This window comes from Dermacentor silvarum, chromosome 3 (genome assembly GCF_013339745.2).
Source record: "Dermacentor silvarum isolate Dsil-2018 chromosome 3, BIME_Dsil_1.4, whole genome shotgun sequence".
NCBI lineage: Eukaryota > Metazoa > Arthropoda > Arachnida > Ixodida > Ixodidae > Dermacentor > Dermacentor silvarum.
The window spans coordinates 176,742,728-176,766,688 of record NC_051156.1 but is presented as its reverse complement, the minus strand read 5'-3'; the positions used below and the strand labels follow the sequence as shown (position 1 = coordinate 176,766,688).

Sequence of the window (23,961 nt, the reverse complement as noted above, 5' to 3'; positions counted from 1 at the left end):
GTAACGTGTAGCTCTTCAGGCTTTCTTGGGCAGCTTACGTTTTGTTAGATTAACACGTGAATAGAACCTTTGGGCCTGTTCCATAAAGACTGCTTGTAAGTGCCATTGCTAGGATTCGAATTTACGCATTACCGAAGCACAATAGCAGTCCCTTAGGTAGCGTGCCTCAAACAGCGCACAATTGTGTGTAACGGTGCAGCTTTTAATTGAGTCCTTGCGTAACTCGGTTGCATCAAAAGCTCTATGCGTTATTAGTATGGCAATAGATTTGTAAAATACTTCCTCAAACAATTATTTTCTGAATTGATGAGAATGCGGGTGCCTTATGTGACACCTCTTAAACATTGTCACTACATGCGAACTTTTCTGGAAATATTCAAATCAAGCGCTACGTTACCGGGCATTCTACAGAGAGGGCAAAGTCGTTTCTTTCTTCATTTACTAGTTATAACGCTTTTGTTTTCCATTCTCAATAATAATGCTATGCATTAGACCACCACACCCTTGAGCGGTTGCTTTAGAGGTAGCCTACCTTCAGATATTGCAATTTATCAGGACGTTAATGAAGAAGCTATGAAAAGTAACAAAAGTAATAAAAGCGTCAAAGATATACTGTGGAACTGTCAGTTACTCTGAATATCGTGTGCGTCCAATTTCTTTCAGAAATATATATTGAACGGTATCTTTTTATTAGAAATAGAACCCCCCTCCCCCTCCCCTATTATTCCAAAAAATTTATTTTTGTGCTGTTGGTCCACAATTGTTCTAAATTTACCTCCGAGTTTCAAAAAGTGACATCGCATTGTTGACAACGGTTGCAAGATACGTGCAGTCAACAAGGCGAAATTTCTTTAGTTCCAATTATCAGTAACGTGAGAAAAGTTTCAGCAAGAGCCGTAGCCAGTTTTCTCAGCTTGATGTAGACGCAACTGGAACAAAACAAGGACCCACATTTTATGATAAACAGCATTTCATTTATTATGATTTTTTGTAAAAGTCTTGAGAGAGAAAGGAATATTCTACAATGGATCACACCTATGTCATCTATCATATAATTGAGATAAATCAACTGAAAGTTAATTTTGTAAAACGCAAACAGTTCGGGCAGAGCTACTGCAACCTAGCCTTCCGTACTTTGTGATTTAAAAAACAGGGAAAATGATCAGACAGAAATAGTAATAATTGTCCCCGAGAACAGTATTGTAAGTATGAAAACTGCGTGGTTCACTTACAAATTTCAGGGACGTACCTATGGCGTTGTAAACTTTTGAAACAATGAACATAGTGTTGCTGAGCATGCATGTTATGCAATTTGTTTTTTTGTAATTCGTTTTCGTAAAGGCGCCCAGCAAGTCTATTTATTGTAGCGTGAAGAGATTGCATTAAAAGATCCAGTCTATAATTAACGAAGCATAAATGGGCACCTCAACTTCTCTGAGTGAGCAACATGCACTTTCATTCCCCCCCCCCCCCCCCCCCCCAAAAAAAAAAACTGATAAGTGAAGGACCCATAATTCTCCTTCATTGACATGTATGGGACAACAGGAGAACATCACCATAGCAGTGTGCTGCTTTTACGCCCTTTATTCCTGCAATATACCGAAGTTCACGGCAGAATAGGTTGGTGTACTTCCCCAGCTATTTTACTTTGTGTGTGTGTGTGTGTCACAAGATGGAAGTTAAGACAGCTTGTTGCCAATGCCAGGCAGATTGTCCTGGGTACACGTAAATGCGGGCGCGTAAATGCAAAAAGTTATTTTTCGCGCGCTGTTTGTGGCACCTTAGAAGACGAAAACACCACTGCCAGCAGCCGATGGAAATATATCGAGACGGGTAACTCCGTTCATCACACTAGACATAAGGCTCTCTAAAGCGCACAAAGATTAATGTTTCGCCACCAGCCGGCTAAGCAAGTGAACTGCGAGAAAGCGACGCCTTCGGTGCGAAAGAAAACAAGCCGGAAGTGTAAACACGAGGGCGAATATACTTTGAACCTCGTAGTCAGATGCAAGTGAGCAAAACAACACGAGAAAACTCCAGTACACGAAAAAAAAATAATAAACGTGAAAAATGAAAGAAAAACACGTGCAGGAATGACGTTGCCCGTGGTCCAAGGAAACGACCCTGAATCTCTCTCGCAGCTCGGGCGCTCGTGCGAGCCGGCATGTCTGAGCTCTGGTCAAAACGCTAATCCTCAGGTGGCCTTCGGAATGAGGAATAGTCCGTGTCGCTAAGGCCGAGGTTCCAGTCATACCACGTGGTCCCGCCGGCTCGTAGTGGACAGATGGAGAGAATACAGAGGGGAGACTCGGGCCGGCAGTGTAGCAGAGAAGGAGCTCTATATCGGCCTCAAGGACGGCCAGAGAACGCGTGCACACTGGTTGGGTTGGCCTTCAGCGCCGGAGGCTTTTCATATTCTCCTATAAGCTGAAGCATGTTGTGTGCGTTTTCGCGAAGACGCTTGCACGCAGCCTCCTCTTTCGCTCTTTCTTTCTCCCTCTCTCGTTCTTTCCTTTACAGCGCAGTGCATTACTGCCTCTCAATCTTTCCATGGCAGAGCTGTATACAGCGTCGATCCTTTCAGGGGCCTAAGTGGTCGCCTCTGTCTCAGCCTATGTAATCCTTCTTATCTTGCTCGCGAGGCTGATTTCCACCGTTTCGCGTTCGAGCTCTTATACGGTTGTCGTTGTGGTGACTGTTTGGTGGGGGCTGCGATGTTTATTGCGTATATTGCGGCAAGCGGTGTTGTTTGCATAATAATGAATGAAAGGACGTGGATCGCCGCATGTGTGGTGCACGAGACCATTACAGATGCTGTTCGTCCTGCTTTCCTTATTTTTACACTTCAGCGAGAGCAGTTGTATATTGATGGTGGCCAGCATAGTGGGCTTTCTTTAGTAGAATGACTTATTCAGTCATCAATGGGTGCCACTTACTTTCACCATTGCAATTAAAACATTAAATGTGGTTATACACGTGACGGCAGTGATAACTAGTATCTGACAGTCACAGTGATAGTGATAGGGATGACAGCGATAGAAGCGTTTATGACTACGAGAAAAAGAAAAAAAAATTTTGCGCTGTCAATGTTAGCGATTACCAAACATCATAAGAGGGCTATTTGAACCAGAAGGACACTTATCGGTTAAGCCTCTCATACTGTACAAGCAGCATAACCTTGCAATATCACTTTTACTGTTATTGCTAATCAAACTCATATTATTTTTGAGACACTTACAATCCTAACATAAGCCTAAAGGGTAGCTTTATAAAGTTAAACCGAGCGTTTTCTCGTTTCTATACCTAAGATCTTGTTAGCAAGCTGGAGTCGTTCGCGCCGATCTCGGAATGCGTTGACATGTTTGACATGTCTTAGTGAAAGACGGTCTCAAACAACAACTAAATGGGAGTTATGTAACGTAATTTTGCAGAATGAGAGCGAAAAACATCCTTTCTCACGCGACTTTTCGTCCGATTCACATATAACCGAAGGCCGGCCAAACGTTGCGAAGTCAGTTCGTGTGCAAAGCGGTATATCACTTCTGTTCGCAATGTCCCTTCCTTCTTTCGAATTCGGTAGACTTGTTTTCAGTTTTTGTGTCACCTTAAGTTTAATACGTTAGTTCAGTGCGCATCTTTCACGAACTGCTTGTATTGCTCTAAGCCATGTAGACGCTTGGTTACGCTGGCAAAGCATTCAGCTTCGCGCTCTGCATTTCGAAATACTAATAACTAGTTCATACAAGAAACAGGTCATGTGTCTTTCAAATTATGGACCTATGTTATTTCCTGTGTTTCAAGGAATGCATCAAAAATTTCGAAACATCACTCGAAAAAAAAAAGAAAGAATGAAAGAAGCGTTGAAATTAACGTCCAGTGTTGCGAAAGCTGCGTCGTAATTGAAGAGCAAATAGTCCACCATAGTTACACTGGGCGCTTGCTTAAAGTCCAATTAAAAAGAAAAGAAAAAAAACACCTATTAGAAAAACAAATGCGCTCTTTGTGTATGCCCGCGATTCCCTAAAGACGCTAGAAACTACTTTCGCTTTGCATAACGCAAGCCCCTTCATCACTCGAGCAAATTCCATGCCTCGTCGCGCGGTGGCAAATTACAAAATACACGACTCGTCACAGTGCACGCCACCGCAACAGCGCTAAAGCCAAGCACACGTATTATATGCTGGGCATTTACATATACGCCGTCGCCGGCGAGACTAATGCCTCAAGCAAAATCTCCATCTTCTCGCGAAAGTCTTCATGCAAGTTGCGTAACGCATGCGATGACGCCCCCATTTTCTGGGTTCCTTAACAGCCGATATTTCTTTCTTTTCTTCTTTCTTTCTCTACCTCTCTCCCTCGCTTTCTTTCTTTCTATTTGTTAGCTGTTAAGTTTTCGATTCTCAACTTCCTCACTTTACCTGTTTTCAGTTGTCTTTTTCTGCTACCTCGACGTCATGTCTTGATTTTCTAGTTGAGAGCACGACGTAGAGACCGCGCGAATAATTTCGCGCTGATTAGGCACATGCTGTTGCATTGGAGACAACGCCCCGTGACCCCTTCTTGAGAAACCAGTTGACAATGTGACAAACTTCGGCGTTATTCCGCAGTAAACTGGAACCCGCGAATGTTCGCCGCGAAATGTTATTATTACGGGGATGACCTAGAACACGAAAATAAAGCTAGGTTGAAGCAACGCGAAGACAAGACGACGGCTTTTCGTCCCTTGTACTCCAGCGTTGTCGACCTATGTGTTTCAAGAGCGACGCACATCAATCTAATTTAGTAAAGATCATGGTTCAAACAGGCCACTGTTTTTCATTTCATCGCCTTGTTGAATTTATTCTTAATACTATTATTATAACTGTATTATTATTATTATTATTATTATTATTATTATTATTATTATTATTATTATTATTATTATTATTATTATTATTATTATTATTATCATCATCATCATCATCATCATCATCATCATCACTTGATGGTACTGGCTTTTCTTCGAAGCACCAGGCACAACTTTAAAGGCACTGCGCGAAATTACTGAGGAGAAGCAAGGAACGAATAGGAATCCTTTACGTATGCAAACACACGTTATAACAAAGATGGGCGAGTTGCTGCGAAAGAAAAGAAAAATACCTATAGCAAAGAGAATTGCAGGCGGATCTTTTGTCTCCTACTATTGAAAACACCACCGGATCAAAATATGCTGCTGCGTCAAGACACGCCTACGAAGCCGTCAGCATAATATTAAGAAATAGAAGGCAAGTGAAACTGCCACGGAAGTTAAGGCTGTGCAATAGGAAGGGAAAAAAATAAATCAGGTCTCTATTGTTCTTCTTTGCCGTTATAAAGAAAGCTATTTGCTTTATTGTTTTCTTCTTTTCTTGCCCGAACGCGCTTCCGTGTACAAAGGAATGGGAAGTTTCAATCCAACCCTCTTGTGTCCCACGAGAAAACGCGTCGTGAATCTTTGCAGGCCAGAGTAGCGAGATTGCGGAAAAGCTCAGACGATAACAGGAGCGATAGTTGTGGAAGTTACATTTCATCAAGCGTTGTTCCCCGGTGTGTTTTAAGCCACTTGTAGTAACTGCTAACTGGCTGCTAACTAGACAAGATTTGAAAGTATTTGTCAAGAAAATCAAATCCCAACATAGGCCCTGCTGCCGACAGACAGCAGAGAAAATAAGAAAAACATTCGTGACTGGCTTCGCCGAAATTCAGATTATCAACCCACTCGAAAGTCTCCAACAAGCAATGGAAAATAAAGAGCCCTTGACCTGTTTCTGCATTTGTATAAAAGGCGTCTCGTGGCTTGCACAGAGCTTAAGAGAAACAAAAAAAGTCGAAGATACACGAAGTGCTGAAGTGGCGTAAGTCACGCCTTCCCTTCGACACGTTTTTGTTTCTGCGCATAAAAGAAATGCATTGAGACAATGTCGCCCCAGTTTCAGCGAATAGCCACACTCGATTCTTCTGTCCGAGGGTTTTTGGAGAGCCCCACACTAAATCATTCGCGCGCAGACCAAGGAGGTGCCATAGAGAACGCCCGCCCTGAAAGCTAGTCTGAAAGGCGAACTTTCACCGCCTAATTGATGACAGCACGGGCGCCTCCACTCTGTGGTTGGCAAGCAGGTGCAACGCTTTCACGATAAACTTCGCCCACAGCGTAAACACAATACAATAAAAAAGAAATAACCATTCATCCTTAACAAACTTGCTAGTTTCATGCTTGTCTATACACACGCGCTAACATATGCTTACTGCCTCTTCGCTATTCCTTTTTACCGAGATTAAGTTTTCTTTGGTGATAATAAAATGCATGCGTTCGTAGTATTAAATGTAACCTTAGTTCACGCACTTTCCTAAAATTTTACTTTATGTGTATGTTGAATCGGGTGAGGCAAGTGTGCTCTAGTTGGGTCAACGTTTGTGTTCGTTCAACACCACGGGTATATCGCTACAGGATTTTTACACCTTCGCTCCTTGCTTTGAATCATAGAAATTGCATTTAGTGCTGAACGTTTGTGCTAATTGTACATTACCGGCAAATTTTTTTCCCCAATTTAACCGTACGTCCGCGGCTTAAGGCGAACAGTGTCGCCAAGCGTTCTTCACAATACCTCTGCAGGTTTTTTTGGAGAATCCTCACCGTTTTTTCCATTCTTTACCCTTGGTTCACAGTTGACTATAGCCTATTTTACCCAAGCGCAGGGCGATCAACGCGGGCATTGAACTGATATACTAGACATGCTTACCGAATACTATATTCATGATCGGAGGAATGTCAAAGCTTATGCCACAAGGCAAAATACGGCATGAAAGCACTGAAGTAGCAGATTGTTTTGTTCAACTCAGTTTTTTTCGCTGCAAGAGCTTATACCTAGCCATGTATGCACGCAAAAGTACAAACATTGAATATATATATATATATATATATATATATATATATATATATATGTGTGTGTGTGTGTGTGTGTGTGTGTGTGTGTGTGTGTGTGTGTGTGTGTGTGTGTGTGTGTGTGTGTGTGTGTGTGTGTGTGTGTGTGTGTGTGCGTGTGTGTGTGTGTGTGTGTGTGTGTGTGTGTGTGTGTGTGTGTGTGTGTGTGTGTGTGTGTCTGTGTGTGTGTGTGTGTGTGTGCATGTGTGTGCTAGAGCAAAACTTATAGAAATGCTAGGCATGCTAGAGATGCAAGGTCACACCTCTTTGAGGGTGCGTGCTTTGGTCTGTGTTGCGTTGTTCACGACACCTGTAATTGTAATTCTCATCAGCATCGTGTTTTATTAGTGGTACAATAACTTCTATTCAGAAACACTGCACCGTAATATGTTACGTCTCTGGCATTACCAACGTTCTGTGACATAATTTCCACTCTCCCCTTTTTTAATTTTTATCTTCCTCACGAGCACTGAAATGAGCTCTATGAAAGGCGAAGCCTCAATAAGCTTTCCCAGTTGTCCAGAAGCGCAACGTACCATTCAACCAGCGCCGCTTCTAGCAAAAAAGTCGTCACCAGGAATTCGTTTTGAGAAGCTTCTCGGATTACCTCTAAGTATCTTTCTTATTTTACTTTTCTATATAATTACCTCTCGTAGTTGAGAGAAGCCTCTCGATTGCAGCAGGAGAAGCGCCTGCCGAGGAAATTTCTCAAGCTGAGAAGCACCAGAGAAAACAGTGTCAAGTGGAACGCGAGAATTTCTGGAAGCCGTATTGGTTGTTCGCTTTCAGCAGAATGTCGGCAAATGGCAATGAAATGCTTAAAAGAAATACGACAGCCCTGCTGCCTCGCATTCCATTTGCCAATTTCCACGAAATTTATAGGAACTCGTTTTGAGAAACGCGATGCGCGATGCGCGCTGAGGAGTTGATGCTTTTGAAGAAGCTACATTCTCGCAGAGATTCCCCCCTTTTTTGTACACTGCTCTTTCCTTTCTTCTTCTTTATTTTTTGCGCAATCATTCCTCACTCGCAAAATGGTCGGCATTAACAACGGTTTCCGAGAAAGGAAGAATTTGTCCCTAGAGAGCAATATTGGGGCCTTTATTTTTCTGACGCGTAAGCAATCTAATTTTTCCGTCACCCAAGAGTTCGCCAGTAAAATGCTGGGTACGTAGCAGAAATATAGCAGTAACTATACAGAACAACTGATGGAAAAGAAATAGCAGCACTCACTAGCACGAACTCATTATCAACCGGTAAGGGCATGATTAGAGATACCTCGAATGCCTCGAGAAAATAAAATTCCTAGCATTAAGAGGAGAAAGAGAGCGCTGCGCCACATTGACCAAGGTCGCGATTGCGCAACGCACCATCCAAATGAGAGCCGCGTTCCTAAACTGTGTACTTTTTTTTTGGTCTTAAAGTGGCCCCAATATTTTAACTCTCACTCGTGATGGTACTTGCTGCCGTACCGGGGGAGCGGTCACATATGTCACTTTGATTCATAGAATAGTTAGAACTGCAATTCACGCTTAAGATGTGGCATTAACGGACAACGTTTGTGATAGCTTATTTATATTTTTGATGAATATTTAAACGGCAAGAATTTCGGGCGGTCACGTTAAAACAGTAAACAAAGATTTTATCAATAACCGGTAGGCCAAGTAGGCTTGAATATTATCTGGAAAAATTATCAAAACATTTGCTCGTTCCTCCGGTTCTGCGCTGCTTTGCTGCACAAGGTTGCTGCTTTTTCGCTCAATGTAGTGGAACATATTTTTTTTTGCTTTCTTGTCGAAAACATGGATGTTGGTACATCCATGTACGTAAGTGATACCCTAGAGAGCGATATTGGGGCCTACCTGTATGTAAGTGATAAGGGACACGACCATTCGTGTACCCAAGTACTTGTGATATATATATATATATATATATATATATATATATTCATTTATAATATATTGATATTATTCATGATATATTTATTTTATAGATCTATTAAGTGATTAGCAATTCTGAATGATTACCAGTAGTGCTAAAAATTATTAATTTCTGTTCAGTTTCAGCGGATACAAACTTTGTATTCAGGCATCTTTTAACTACACAGACTTCGTAAATTGACTGAAGTTTGAGATGCACAGTGTTCATTTACTGAACGCCAAGCTTCAAGGAATTTGCTTTGGATCTGTGTGATCTAAAGCACAAGCAGCGTCCACACGCTGACTCATTTTAACTTTAGTATTTGGAACATCTTTCTTGTAGGTAACGCACTCACTGGGGCTCACGTGACTCAAATATATTGTTTAGGGACGCTAGCGCGATAGCTCTATTACGTTTCTCGAAAAAAAAAAAACACATTGTTGTTAGACGTCTTATTACGCATATCGGTTTTTTGTACTCTTCACATCAGGTGCGTGATCGGAATTCAATATTAGGTGGCTCAAAATACCAAGTAAGGTCAAGTCGTAGCATAGGCACGTGAGTCTGAGGTTGAGTGTTTTCGTTATCGCACGGCCTAAAACTGCAGGGTGGTTCGAAAACTGTGAAAGACAGAACCAGACAAAACTTTATTTTGAAAGAGAATTCTGTTTCCCGATGAGTAGCGTATTGGTGGGACACATTGCTATTGGCTGTGTTGCTTTTGGTATACTATCACAACTTTCGAAGTTTCTCCAATTTCATCGAATTGGAGGAAATGCATTTTCTCAGGACCATACGTTGAGGGACGGTTCGCGACTTTTCCATTTCCAGCCTTAACAATCGACTCTGCGAGTATGTTTCGCGATAAGAGAATACCATATTGATCCTACGCTGGAATATGCTGGGTCGCATCCTACTATTGCCGGATTTTCGCAGTTTCTCTGAAATGAGAAACTCGGAGGAAATTTATTCACTCTAAAACTATCCCTTTGGAGTCAACGTGCCGCTTCTCTGTATCCGACCTAGCCAGTCGGTACAGTGCTAGAGGAAACATTTCCGGCAATTGCTTGAAAAAGTAAGAGTTTCTACAAATTCTTAATGTTTTGGATGCTCTTTGGAATTCTCAAATGCACGTGCATGTGTGTTCCTCCAAGCTATAATTTGCTTACAAACGTAATAACCCAACTTCTGATGACATATCGATCCAATAATGAACCAATAGGTGATGTATTATAAAATCAATGCACCAGTTTCTCACTCAGTCTGCCACAAGATCAATAGATGCAGGGGGGTGATTTAGTGAAGTAACGATGAACCAGTAAACCGCTGAAACGATCAATCTACCACGTCGTTTACTCGTTTTACAAGGGCCATCGGCTGCCGCACGCTATGTCCGATATCGCTCAATGAGGATTTTCCTGAATAGTAAAGGATGTTGAACCACAATACAAACAGTATCGGCATTTCTTTTTGTCTGGAAACCACCATTATGTGGCACGCGGAACATGCCGGGCCCGGCGGGCACTTTCCTCTGTTCCTTAGTCTAGCGTCTTCCGTGTTTTTTTTTCTTTTTTTTCTTTTTTTATAATCGTGTTCAATAAGAATGAGCACCGACTCTCCAGGGATACATACGCAAATCAACAATGCAGGCTGTGCATCACTCCGTCCCGTATTGCAAGCGAACGCCAACTATGAACTACAATGCAATCCATAACCAATATCGACGCGGCCTTGATGGAAAGTTGTGCTCCTTTACGTGAAAAAGCAATTCCACCGTTTCTCTCCCTGCTTTATTACACGTTACGGCGCTTTCACTCTGTGGTTACCGTGGGATAACGGGATAACAGCCTGATTTAAACGACAAAAATAACAAAAAGCACACTTGAGCAAATGTTTTGTTTAACAGAAAAAATGGATATACAATCCAATAGAGGCTGTCCTTCTGGCGTGCTTGGCGGCTGGTGCAATCTGTTAAGCCTCTCGTGAGCGTTATGGTCGTCAATTGTCTTCATGTTATATTTTTGACGACTTCTCCTTACTTTCTTCTCTGAACGCGATGCGCCCAATAAACAAATAGCGTTTCAGAATTTTCACCGACACATTTTTAAACATTTCTTTCATTTGTTAATGCTTGCGCATCGAACTGCCACTGGTCTGACAAGCGAACGTGGCATTGGCCTCGTACAAGGAAGGTACGCACATGGTGGCTTTTATTTCGAGCTTTCCAAGAGCGCACCTAATTATACGAGCTGATAGGCCTAATAGGCAGCATTTGTCCCGCCAACTTCTTCGGTATTTGAAGTTTTTCGGTGTGCAGTATAATATGGATTTGTCCCGCCTCGCCTGCTTTAGGATGCTTTCGAACCTTCAATATCATCATTAGTTTTAAGAATTTTTTTTTGCCATGACAAAAAAAAAATGTGAGCAACTTGCTTGTTCTCTTCGATGCAACTCGCTCTATATAAAGGCAATAATTTGGTCTCACACACTAAAATATCTATGCTCCAAATGCATGTTTACCTGAACTTTGCATCTATTTTCACCTAGAAAAGCAAACGATGCATAAAGAAAGACTCCAGAAACTATGATAAGCATCTACAAATTGACTTTTTTTCTTTCCCATGTACCTACATATGCATCTGTGTTGTATAGATGTATGCCTTCGCATGCGCGCGGTAGTTTTGTTACAGGAAGAGAGAAATGAAGATTAAACTTCTGAAGTTGAATACCGCAGCAGAGTACCCTCAGGCATGCTCAAAACATTCATCGGCCTCTGTGTATGTTTTTGACGTTACGCTGACTGCAGTTTGAGTATGTACGCTTTTATATAAGGAAAGAACCATAATGCCTTGACGCAGTTTGAAAAATTCGTGGAACCGGAAATTTGTCAATCTAGACTGTCTCTACGTAAATTCAGCCCGACAGCTTTAGATACGTATATATATATATATATATATATAGATAGATAGATAGATAGATAGATAGATAGATAGATAGATAGATAGATAGATAGATAGATAGATAGATAGATAGATAGATAGATAGATAGATAGATAGATAGATAGATAGATAGATAGATAGATAGATAGATAGATAGATAGATAGATAGATAGATAGATAGATTTAGGTTGAGGATCAGCTGAAGTAGTTGGCAGCCCGTGCTGCCTGCTACTCCATTTCAATTATAGAAATGGGTCAAAGCTCTATCAGTGATGAAAGTTAGCAAACAAAATGTGCATTAACATGGAAATAAACAACAACAACGAAATGGTGTACATTGTAAGGTCAGACTTAAGTGCGTGGCTGAAAAAATACAAATAAATCAAATTAAAGTTTGAGCGCATCCACACTCTGTACAAAGTAAACAAAAATAAAAAAAAGTTCGGCGGCATGTCGGCTATTATTATGAGACATACTGGTGGGACTGGTTGGTTAATCATGATGGACTATAGCAGCGCACTTCAAAACAAGGACATAACACAGCGGAAAAAAAAAACACCTCTCTTGTTTGTTCACTGTGTTACGTCCTTGTTTTGGAGAGCGTTGCCATATTCCATCATGACTATCAGTACTTTGAAGCAACGTTACGGCAAAAAAAGAAAAAAAAAGATATCCGCACAACACATAATGCCCTCTTTGCAATCATTAGAGGAGGCCACGGTCCTAAAATAGTTACAATGAGAGCATACGACTCCCCATTGTTCTAAACTAGGCCCACAACTCTTGCCTTTGCTTGGCCTAAATCACGGACGTTACGTTCACTTGTGCCTCACACCACCACCTAACCGTAAACAGCTAGCCTATACGTTCGATACCTCCTCTCCAAGCTAGGCGGTGTACATGCTTCTTCGTGGAGATATCCCGTCACAAGCACTTTCTCGCAACGCAGGTGTCACTATCCGGTCCACTGGACCGCGTCCGCGAACTTCCGGGTCTATATAGCTTCGGTGTGTATATCTGTCGTTTGCGAGGACAGCACTCTGCGAGCCGAATTGATTTCCGCCACTACGCTTCACTTACTCTTTCCTGAGCGGAGTTTGTGCGCTCGCCGATAAGTACAGAAAGCTGCTGGATGTATTCGTTTTCTTGTTTTGTTTTCAACTGCTCATTCCTTTGTTTTGTGCGCAAGAGTGAACAGAAAAACATACAAAAGCAGCGCTCTCTAGCAATGACAGGGAAAGTGGGATTCGGGATTCTGCAGCTTCTCACTGTTTTCGACACCTCCTTGCTGTGGCTTCCAAAGAAGTTCAGGCAGAACTCTGTGTTGCTCAGAAAGTTACTTTCACTGTAGTGGGAATTCAAGTGGAAGCATCAAATAGTATCTGAGGGATTGTTGCAAAGCCAGCATGGGGCCCTTGCGCCATAAAACACCACACATCATCATTATCATCATCATCATCAAAGCCAGCATGTAGACACATGAACAGATGATTGTGGTAAGAGTGTTTCTTTGCTACCTACCTGAAGAATTAAGGCCATAACATACGACGCTTTCGTTCACTGCTTGTCGGCATGAAGCCTGTAAGCATCTTCTCCCAAGGAGCAGTCTTATCATGTTTAGTGCGGGCAGAAAAGAAAGGATCGGCGTGCATGCTTCCGGATAGCAACTTTGTGAGTTTTTTAAATTAGCAGTGTGTGCCTTCTTAAAATTAAGATTGACATCTTTAGCAACATGGTAACTACACGAAACATTAAGCCTATCATTTACGCACAGTGAGACTGAGAGTTATCCGAGCACAACGAGATGAGCTTGCTAGTTTTGTCGCGTGCTATACATTTGGACTGTCCACAAAGCTTGTTTGATGGAGATTAAAGGAAACTTGACATAATGGTCACGTGCCACAGAAAGACGGCTCCAAAAAGCACATTTTTGGCTATAGCTTTAGGTTATTAAAATATTGTGCTGTACTCAGCCTCATTAACCAACTTATAAAGTTACATGTTGAGCCAAGTGAAAAATAGATATTGAAAAGCCATAAAACAGGTTGAGGTGTACCAGAACTACTACTCTTACATTTTTTCTTCTTTAGGCTTTCAGTAAAGCTTCTTCAGTAAAGAAATCATACAATGTGGTCGCTCGTCTCAATTAAACTTCTTAAATACCAGTACATAGACTTTGTTCGTGTCACGGCATTTGATTCAAATGAAGCGTTATGAGATCTATCTCTTGATAGTACCTCAAATTCGGTGCGCAAAAGTAGGGGGGAGGGGGGGGCGTAACCTTTTATTATTACTCTTTGTCTAAATCAGAGTTCTAGAACTGCATCAATAATAACGGCATGGTAAGAACAATGCTCGATTTTATCATTGCATTCGTTATTTGAATGAGTGCCCAAAGTTTTGATGTCTTAGTTCAACTAAATAGGTAATTAAATTTTTTGCAAGATTGTCTCTAATTTTATTTCCTTCATTTATTTCGGCTACCCGAGAAATGACCGATCGTAAAGATGAGGTTTTGCTCCCGATCATTAGTGATAAGAAGAGGTTAACTGCAGCGCCATTTGCTTGAAGTTTATGTTTACATTTGCGCTAATATTGTTAAAAGGCTTTTTTATTACTTCGCCCAAAGATCGGTCTGTGGCTCGCTATCTTTCTCGAAGTGGTTAGTGGGATCACTATTAACCCCGGCAATTACTTGAGGGAGTCTGCGATAACTCGGCGCCGGGTAAGGAATGTACAGCAAGATCCGTTGGTTTTGATAGACAAAGCGCGCTGGTTCCACAGCGCTTATTTCGTAGCGGCCTTTGCAGTAAAGTTGTTCACTTCAGCGATAAGCCGACGAAGCGAACCCTGGCATTAGAGCGACTGCCAGTTTGCGTTATTATACCGCTCTTCTGCTTCGTTCTTCGGGGCAGCGTCGCTGACGTCAAGGGCGCGGTTTTGGCCTCTGTTAGAGTCTAGCCCTCACTGTCGGCCCCTGCTCTGTGCACCGTTGGTGTGGTTAACGCAGATCCTTTCGTTAGGCTGCAGCGCATTGTCGTTGCGACCACTGTACATTCGATGTGTCGTAACTTACCAGCATCTCGTGCCTATCGGTGTTTCCACAACGTTTTTTTTTCTGTGAATCGGGTGCAGCAATTACACGAAGCGACTAATTGGTATGGAGATTGCGACGCCGAAGGCATCACGCGGGCTTCGCCACAACTGTAAAGATAGAGAGCGTAGGCTTCCGACCGCGAGTCACTAGACGTGGTCAGGCGGTTAAACACCCTCCATGTCGCTGCCACACTGAGTCCAATCGAAGCCAGATGGAAAAGACGTTATATAAGAGAGCATCGAGACTCTAGAAATTGGAATCAACTCCCCCCGCCCCTCCTTTCCCCCTCCCCCCCCTTTTTTTTCTCTTTTGAGGCGCTGTGGTAAGAAAAGAAGGCAGTTTCTGATTCGAAGCTGATGAGTGTAGCAGAGGATACTCGGGTCTTTTTATTCTCAAGTTGCTAGATTTGATCACTTACACGCACAAGGATATCCGTTTGAGTTTTCTGTTTATCAGCTCTCTTAGGTCCAATTTTCTGGACGGCTGGACACGAATCTGATCCAGACGTCGTAAAAATGTTCACTGTCTTGAAGGGCTAACAAAACATGAATACCCGCAGTGGTTGCTTAGTGACAATAAAGAAAAAAAAGTGGTTGCTTAGTGGCTACGGTGTTGGGCTGCTAAGCACGAGGTCGCGGGATCGAATCCCGGCCACGGCGGCCGCATTTCGATAGGGGAGAAATGCGAAAACACCCGTGTACTTAGGTTTAGGTGCACGTTAAAGAACCGCAGGTGGTCGAAATTTTCCGGAGTCCCCCACTACGGCGTGCCTCATAATCAGATCATGGTTTTGGCACGTAAAACTCCATAATGTTTTTTTTTTTTCAAAACATGAAGGCCGTCCCCACGCGAAATTGCAGATTCGTGATGAAGCGAGATGCGTAGCTGCATTCGCGACAACACAAAGTGGATAGAATGCGGAAAAAGCGTGAAACAAGTGCTTTCTTGAAACCTTTAGGGCCATGTCGCAAAAGCGAATAAAGTGTGTAACATATACAACAGATGACAAAACTTAAATTACATATATGCATATATATATATATATATATATATATATGTAACAGATTTCAAGATATGTAATTATTTCAAGGTAATCGAAGGTACTGCCGCTGCTTGCGGGATCACTTCATTATAGGATGGAAATTATGTACTGCAACATTTTGACTTCTTTTATTTGCTTGCCAAAACTGATATGTTACCAAACGTTACGCCGACATTCCCCACTGACACATATCGAAACCTTGGAGCAATCACTTCGGGTCACATCACTTAGGGCCGGCTTGCGCAAAATATTTTGCGCAAGGCCGGCGCTCAAATTTATCATTCACATAGACGGTGTGCACGTCATACTGTGAATTTAGCGCACCTGGCAGTACAATTTTCGTACATTTATTTTTTTATGCGTTCAACGTTACGCATACTTCACATTCAAAAGCGTGGACTCAATTTGATGTCGAAGCAGCGCCGTGCAAAAGACAATCCCCGCGTTTGTTCTCATCAGTTCTGCGATTGGGCATTTCTGCGAATCTCTTGGTCCGCATTGTTTTGCTGGCGTGGTATAATCTTACCGGACAATTATGCTGTCATAAGGGCTGGTGCGGATTCCTTAAACGAACACCTTGCCATCATGGATTCACGAAGTCTTCTCGGGTATTTCTCGCTCTTCTTTTTCGAGAAACCTATAGTCACCACTGGTAAATTGAGCCACGGTAAACCGACGAAGTCTAGCATGAGGCCGCCCAGGGCCTCATCGGCAGCAGTCTATTCTCGTCCGACGCGTGCTTTTCCCGGGAAGGCGACTGAGCTAGGGGGGAATGAGCGGCAGTGGAAGATGCCGAACGCGAACAAACTGCGCGCAGCGATCGGGCAAGGGTCTGAGTGGTCCGCTGCCGCGGACTGACTGGCAGAGGAAATAAACAAAGCTCGCGCGATCGAAGGCATGCAAGAAATGAGGCGGCTGGCAGTGTTCATGGCAGAGGAATTCAGGGCCGGGGAACTAGCGGCGCGAAAGAACCTGGTCATCGGCGTAAAGCAGTACAGGCATGCGCGCCGTGGTATACGGTGCGCTGCGCTTGACTTTTCGAGGAAAGGCCAGAGCCTCTGTTTTGCACAGATGACGTTGTAAACGTTCGCCCTTACGCAGGACGCGGGTATCTCGGACGGAAGGAGTGCCGTTAGAGGGCCGTTAGAAATAAGCGTCCAAGTGCACGGTAATAAACAAATGCTCGCTGCTTGTGGTACGCTTGCAAAACGCAAGCTCAAATAAACACGTTCAAAGTAGGATCAGACGGTGAACTAAGAGCGCGGAGGTCGGCGGAAGAAGAGAATAAAAAGAATGGGAGCCCATTTTTTTGAGATGTGCATCTATCTTCACGGAAGTATGTTTTTTTTTTTGCCGGCGCTGGAAATTTGCTTAAGCCATATTAATTAGAAAAGCTATTAGAAATCCTTTCGTCTCCTTTCTCGAGTATCTGTATATTATCTAAACAGATAAGTCGCAGTCAGAAATGCCCGATGTTTCGCCCTTTCTTTCAGAGAACATTCGGCGACTGCCTTCCTGAAAACTGGTAGCATATTATTATTCTATCATGTAATACAAAAACGCGCTTATACAATGAACAGAAAGAGAAATAGGGAGGAGGCAGGCTGGCAACCGCCCCGAGATGGGCACTACGGCTGCATACTCTTTAGGAGGGAAGATATGGCATGCCGATAGTTAGCAAGCCACTCGCATTTGGCCAATCGTGTGCAAATTATTATTATAATTGGATTGCGTGTTCTATATCAGCTTTCGCAAATAATGTTCGCATGAGTAAAATTAAGCCTACGAGAACAGTCATGTACTAAGATACGGCTCTATAGTGGTTAACACCGTCTGCCGCACTGGCAAAATGCTGCAGGCGTGGAGTGCCACCAACGATTCCTCCACCGCTCAAGGTTTGGTGTTCCGTCTAGTCTACTTATCGATAGCCGTTAGTCACCATTTCCCGTACTCGCATTTTGCTGTCTGCCTATCTATTTCATTCCAATCCAAACTGCTTAACAACGTAACCTAACATGATGACCGGTTCATCGTGCACACAGTGCTTTGTCGGTTGTCGACTTTTGTCCTCCCTATGCGCCGATATTTTGACAATCTATCTGCAGGCTTAACGCTCTTCCGTTTACGAGCCCCTTGTTTTGCGACCATCACATGGCGATTGCTTCGCACTCCGCAACGTTGACCATTCGATTAGAGCGCCTGCTATCACGCTGCTAACAGGCTGCTAACACGTCGACATCTTCGCTACTACCAAACTTTTTCAGACGGGAAACTGAGCAGACCAGTTCCGTCTTGCGTGTGATGCCAGTCGGGCTCTTGCCATTCTTCTATCGCGCTAGATAGATCAGTCGCTTAATTCCCATGGAGCAAAATCAGCCCTTCTTGTCTCAGCGCAACGTACTCGTAGCTTCTTTGCCCATTGCAGCTTCAGAAAGAAAGTACGTGTTGAACATACGCCATGGCTGTTGTAAGTACGATCCTTGGAAACAAAATATATATTTGTAAGTGCGGAGTACATTCGATTAAATAAATCGGTGTTCATGTCAAATTCCTTATATGACCTTGCAGGGATTGACCTCGTGTTACCAACTGAAGGTGATGTCACAGAATCTCAAAAAGACTTTTCAAAGGACACACTGCCAATCTAAACTAATTCAGTGTTTCTCCTATGTTTTCCATTCAGCCAGAAATGTGCATGTGCGCTCACTCGACATGCACTATTGAGACAGGTAAGAATGCAAATGTGGGGAATAGTACATGATGTAGTATTTTGTACTTTATGTGCTATGTACTGGGAGAAACAGATTGTTCGAATACTACGACGATAGGTTGCATGACAGATGTGTCTACGCAAAAATCGGTTAGAAAAACACTTCGAAAAAGATTTGACATGTCGTGACTCTTTTTTATTCGTTTTAAATCCTAGGGGGGTAAGGCTACTTTCATCAATACATGCAAGGTCTCTGTTTTAGCATGATAGAGTGTATCTTGCGTTGAATAAGCTTTGTGTGACATCGCTTTCCAGATTTATGAAAAAAAACGTGTTTTTGTGAGCAAACTTATTGAAAAGAGAAGATTTCGATCACAGCTGCAATAATACACTAACTAGAAACAACACTTGAACAAAGCTTGATAACATGGTAAATTCGAACAAAGTAAAGCCTGCGCTTCACGAGCCTTAACGAAGCCTTCATTAAAAATTGCATCTAAGCCCTAGTCTTTTGCTGGCGTTTTCAGTCTGCGCTAACGCTTCAGTCTTTTCCGTCTGCACCACACTTCAACTCTGTTGACATTATCCGGAATTCCTAGAAGGAGTTACCACTCGCTCAACTCCTTTGGTTAACGCTGATGATAACTGCCGCCAAAACAGTTTAGCAGCCTTGAGGACCCAGCTGACGCCCAACCAAGTTGTTGGCTCTCCAAGAGGCTGAGCGAGCATTACTCGGGGTCAATGGCCCTGCTGTCATGAAGGAAAGGCGCCGAGCTCAGTGGCTGCTGGCAAACGTCTGCAGCAAGCGATCGCCATTGGATGCTGGGCAGACCGGGGAAATCCTTTTTGCGAAGCGACGTAAACAAGCTGCAAATATTGTGCGACGTCTTGCTTAGCAGCACGTCTTGAGGTGAAAGAAGGGATTATCCTCCCTCCCGGCATATCAGCGATAACGTCTCATCCTGCTTTCCTAATTTCTGCCTGCCAGGCACATTAGCCCCCTACCAGACTTGCAACGCACTACCTTACAATGGGCTTGCAGCTTTTGTATGGCATTGCCTTTTGCCGTTCCTTCCATGTGCCTGTACACTTCACCGCGTGATCGTGTGCTTGAACTTTCCCCGTGTATTACAAGAATTTGTCAACCAACCAAAAAAGGAAAAGCACGAAATTTCAACGGAGCTTGGTCAAGTGCTTATGGCACCGCTTCCTTCTGACTCGCATAAGACTAGTTTTTTCTCTCTCAAAAGCAACCACCGAGGTAAGCATTGAAATTTGTATATATTCGTTAATAAGCAGTTTCGTTCATAAAAGAAAATCCGCCTAGTAGGAATGTGTATAGCTGAAAAAGTTATCAGCAGAGGCAGGCGGTCAACGTCCAACAGTTTCTAAGAGCTGTTTGACGTTGAGCGCCCTCGTTCACTAATAGTGAGCAAGCTGTCATGATCGCCTGACAGCCATGATTACGAAGTAGTCCGCCTGCTTGAGCGATTCGTAAGAACAGGCATCAATCAATCGCGACGAGAAGCATGCTAAAAGCGATTGGGACCACCCAAATAACAAACACTACTCATAAGAAAAAGTAAACAAAAAAAACATGAATTCTGCTAGAGGGCCCTTGCGCGCAATACTTCGCTTATGTAAGAGTGTTTTCTCATTGGTCAGTGTTCGGGCGCCTGTCACACTTGACAGGGATCAGCTTAATAACGAGACAATAGCCACGGCGACGTCCAGACTTGTAATACTTACATAACAGATTAATTTTTTTAGTACATGCACTGAATTTTTTTTTCTCTGTATTCGTGGGGTTGAACCGAACGACGCAAGTAAAGAATTTTGATGGTCGGACTACGATGTGAATTCTAAGATCAATGACACCTAGCGCTTGCAACTTTGCAAGAAATGCAACTTTGTTTCTAAAACATTCGGTGCAAAGAATGCAATAATTAGGATGCCGAAAGCGATTAGCGATAGAGTGTAGATTGCATGATGAAAGGCATCAGAAGCAAAGAAATCAATATAAATGGTTGTTTTCAGATACGCGTTGGAAAGCGAACAATGGAGATTTAGCAGCAGTTCTTGGAATAAGCGGGACCAGAGCAGGCAAGAGCAGCAAGGAGAGGCCTGAAATGAGGCGACAAAAAAAAAAGAGCGAAACTAAACTAAATGCAGAAGTTCTTAAAAAGTGGCGCCGTAAGAAAAACAATGTGAACTCTTCGGCTGATCCGCAAGAAGAAAAACATGGAAGAAGAGCCTAAGTCTAGCCGGACAAAGCAGTTCTGTGTTTCCAAATGGCGTCGTTCGGGGAAGACGGCTTCCTTGTCATTCCGGACATTGTTTGAGACTGATGACTGATGAATAACCGTTACCGTACGGTGCATTTATCGCTCTTTGTGTTTACGTCGGATACAGAAGTTCAATCAATCTCCAGGCGCAGGCGTTTCTTCCAAATTAAGCGCAGGCGAGCTTTGAAGTTATTTGCCCCGATGCACAGCGGTGGGAGATAAAAAAAAAGAAATTTTCTTCTCTGACCAGCTGTTTTCTGCATTCCTGTGACGCTTGCTTTGCCTCTTCTCCCTACTTACCATATTTTGACTGCTGCCGTCCTGCCGCTTATACAATTTTGGTGACTGGGTGTTTGCCAATGTGTATCTTCCCGAATGGACAACTTGGGACACTGGATATGTACAGTTTGGCATGAGGGACTGAGTAAGTGAACATCCTCGGGCAATCTCCCCAATAGATATGTGCCACTGTATATCCGCATCACAAACTCTTTCTGCAAAGTTACGCTCCCTGGCCTGTGCCGGTGGCCCTTGACTCGCAAGTTACCAAGCCAGAGTGCTGCTCGAATAGAAAGGTAGAACAAGAGAAAAGACGCGTCAAGTAGGCAACAAAAAAGCAGCTTAGTATGGAGCGAAACTTTACAAAGAGCAACCAGAGCGCTCATTGAGCGAGAAGAATGGTCGAGCTAGGGATGTTTGCTGAAACACATTTCAGCAAACATCGAAGACAGTATCGTTTTTCACGGATTCTCACATAAGCATGGAATCCCCTTTCTTTTTTGCTTGATCCCCTGAATTGTGTGCTATCCCTAATGCACCTTCGTACTCACCCTGTTTTTTTTTCCCCTAGCCTACCTAGTGAGTACAGGCTCAGCAGTTGGTTACTTAACGAGATCTACTAGAACGTGTGCCCGGATTATTTCTTTAGCGCTAGAGAAGGAGCTCTCTCTTTCGCGAAAATAAAAGTGGGAGCTCCACTCCACTATTACACAACAGCCGATACTGCACTCCTTGGCCGGATTAATATTATATCGCCGAATTGCATCAATTATGCCAGTTACAAGCCTACATAGCGTGTTACTGGCAATTCCTTCCAGTCCAAGTTCTTACCAGCGACGGAGGACATGGTTGAAGCTGTCTTTAAAGCATGATCCCATAGAAGAGGCGGTGCTCACGCCCAGCAGAAACTTGCGTGTGGCTAAGCCGACCTATCTAAATTTTGGACGCATTATAGAAAGAATATTTGCATCAAAGCGGCTCAATCGGCTATGATTTAAAATGAAACCACAATCCCGGTTTTCACTTTCTATAACAGCCGCGAATTTTGGACGCTCTTTTTGAAGCGCTTCTCTATTGGTTACTTCCACAGAAGTGCCAACAACTGCAACGTGATTGTCACTACTGACAGTTCAGGTTGAGGCATCTCTCTTTATGCCTGTCTCCCTTTGTTTCACTGTTGACACGTCCACCTTTTTTAGACCAGTTGGATTCACCGTCAAGCAACTTCGCCAAATTCCCTCAGTGGTCCTGCGCGTCTATAGCTCAATGCTCTGGCTCTTCTGAAGCGGTTACCAGTATGCTTAAGGAATGCGAGGACAACGTTCATCCCGAAGAAAGCGGGAGCCTCGCAGGCCGGAAACTTCCGGCCTATCAAAACTACCGCTTATGTCCGCCTTTCTGCCATCCTACTAACTTTATTTTGACGAAGGTTTGCAGCACATGATGCTCCTAAAAAAATAATGAGTTGTCCGGCGCGACTAACGCTGAATGCGACTAACGCGGAAGCGAATTTCATGTCACTAGCGCTGCCGTTGTCTTGACGCAGAGTTCATGTATGGCGTGGAGTCCAAAATAAAGTCAATGAATCAAGTGGAACAATTTTTTCCACTTGTCTTGGTAACACAAAGTCAGGGACAGTAAGTAGAAGTAGGCCGCATGACTAGACAAACAAGAACGCTGGATAAAAAAAGAAAAAAAAACAAATAGCGGCTACGCCAACGACATAGAATAAAAATGAAAAGAAGACAAAGGCAAAAGAAAAGGAGAAAAAAAGAAAGAAAAGAAAGAAATTGCGGTATATTCGGCAGCTCTAGAGACGCCGGCATGCCGGCATCGAGCAAAGAAAATATTTGCCTTTGTTCCTTGAGCACGGCCTGCCTGCCGAATATTGCTGCGCGTTTGCCTCCAGAGTTAGTAGTGCCAAGCTTTATGACGTAAGCAAGTGTGAATGAGAAAGGGAGAAAAAAATAAAGGGATGAATTGCATGCTGGTCACTATAGTGACCAGAACAATAAACCCTCAACGGAATACAGTACTAGCATACGCGAGCGTTCCCAAGACGCGCTTCAAGTATCGTCCACGCTGAACAATATGCAGCGCAACCACTCATGCAACTTGAGCCGGTTGCCTTAGAAATAACACGCGGTTTCTGTAGTTTCATTCTGCTTGCACAGTTCCAAGATGACAGCAACACAGTGAACTAGCTTAGCGTGCCAGAGTGCATTCACTCCAATCGCGATTGAGCGCCAGGCTAAGACAATTTCCGTCCGAGCGAGTGCCGCTTGGTAAACAGGCTGTCGCTTTTAGAGCTTCATTGAGCACAACGAAGACTCCTGCAGCGGGCGACAGACCACGTGTCGCAACGAGGCTTAGCCTTGTCTTCGCGACTTGACTAAGGTTAAAGCTCGTCCGCAGTAAGGTTATTGATGGAGGACGCCATGCGAGCCGCATCAAAGCAGGAGGCGCGGACGTTGGCAGCCAACTCGAGTGCCAGCGCATGATCGAAGCTTGCTGCCTTGAACCTGTGTTCTACGATGGACTGTGCAAAGCTTACAATTTAAAATTGCGCCCTAAATATTGCGGCGGTAATTGTATAATTTATATATAGAATATTGGCGATGTAGATGTCCTTCGCTGTAACCGTTTATATCTTCTTCTTGTTCCATAAATTCTCCCCCCCCCCCCCCCGCCCTTCTTTACCATGGTATAGTACGTTTTACTCTTTTCGGGACCAGTGCCGCCCCAACA

General features: G+C 43.4%; 1 protein-coding gene across 1 annotated transcript in view; it reads right to left on the bottom strand.

Moving 5' to 3' along the window:
* The window catches only part of LOC119446136 (uncharacterized), a 40,053-nt gene that overhangs the window by 7,537 nt on the left and 8,555 nt on the right, over positions 1 to 23,961 (bottom strand). The gene's annotated exons all lie outside the window — the stretch shown is intronic.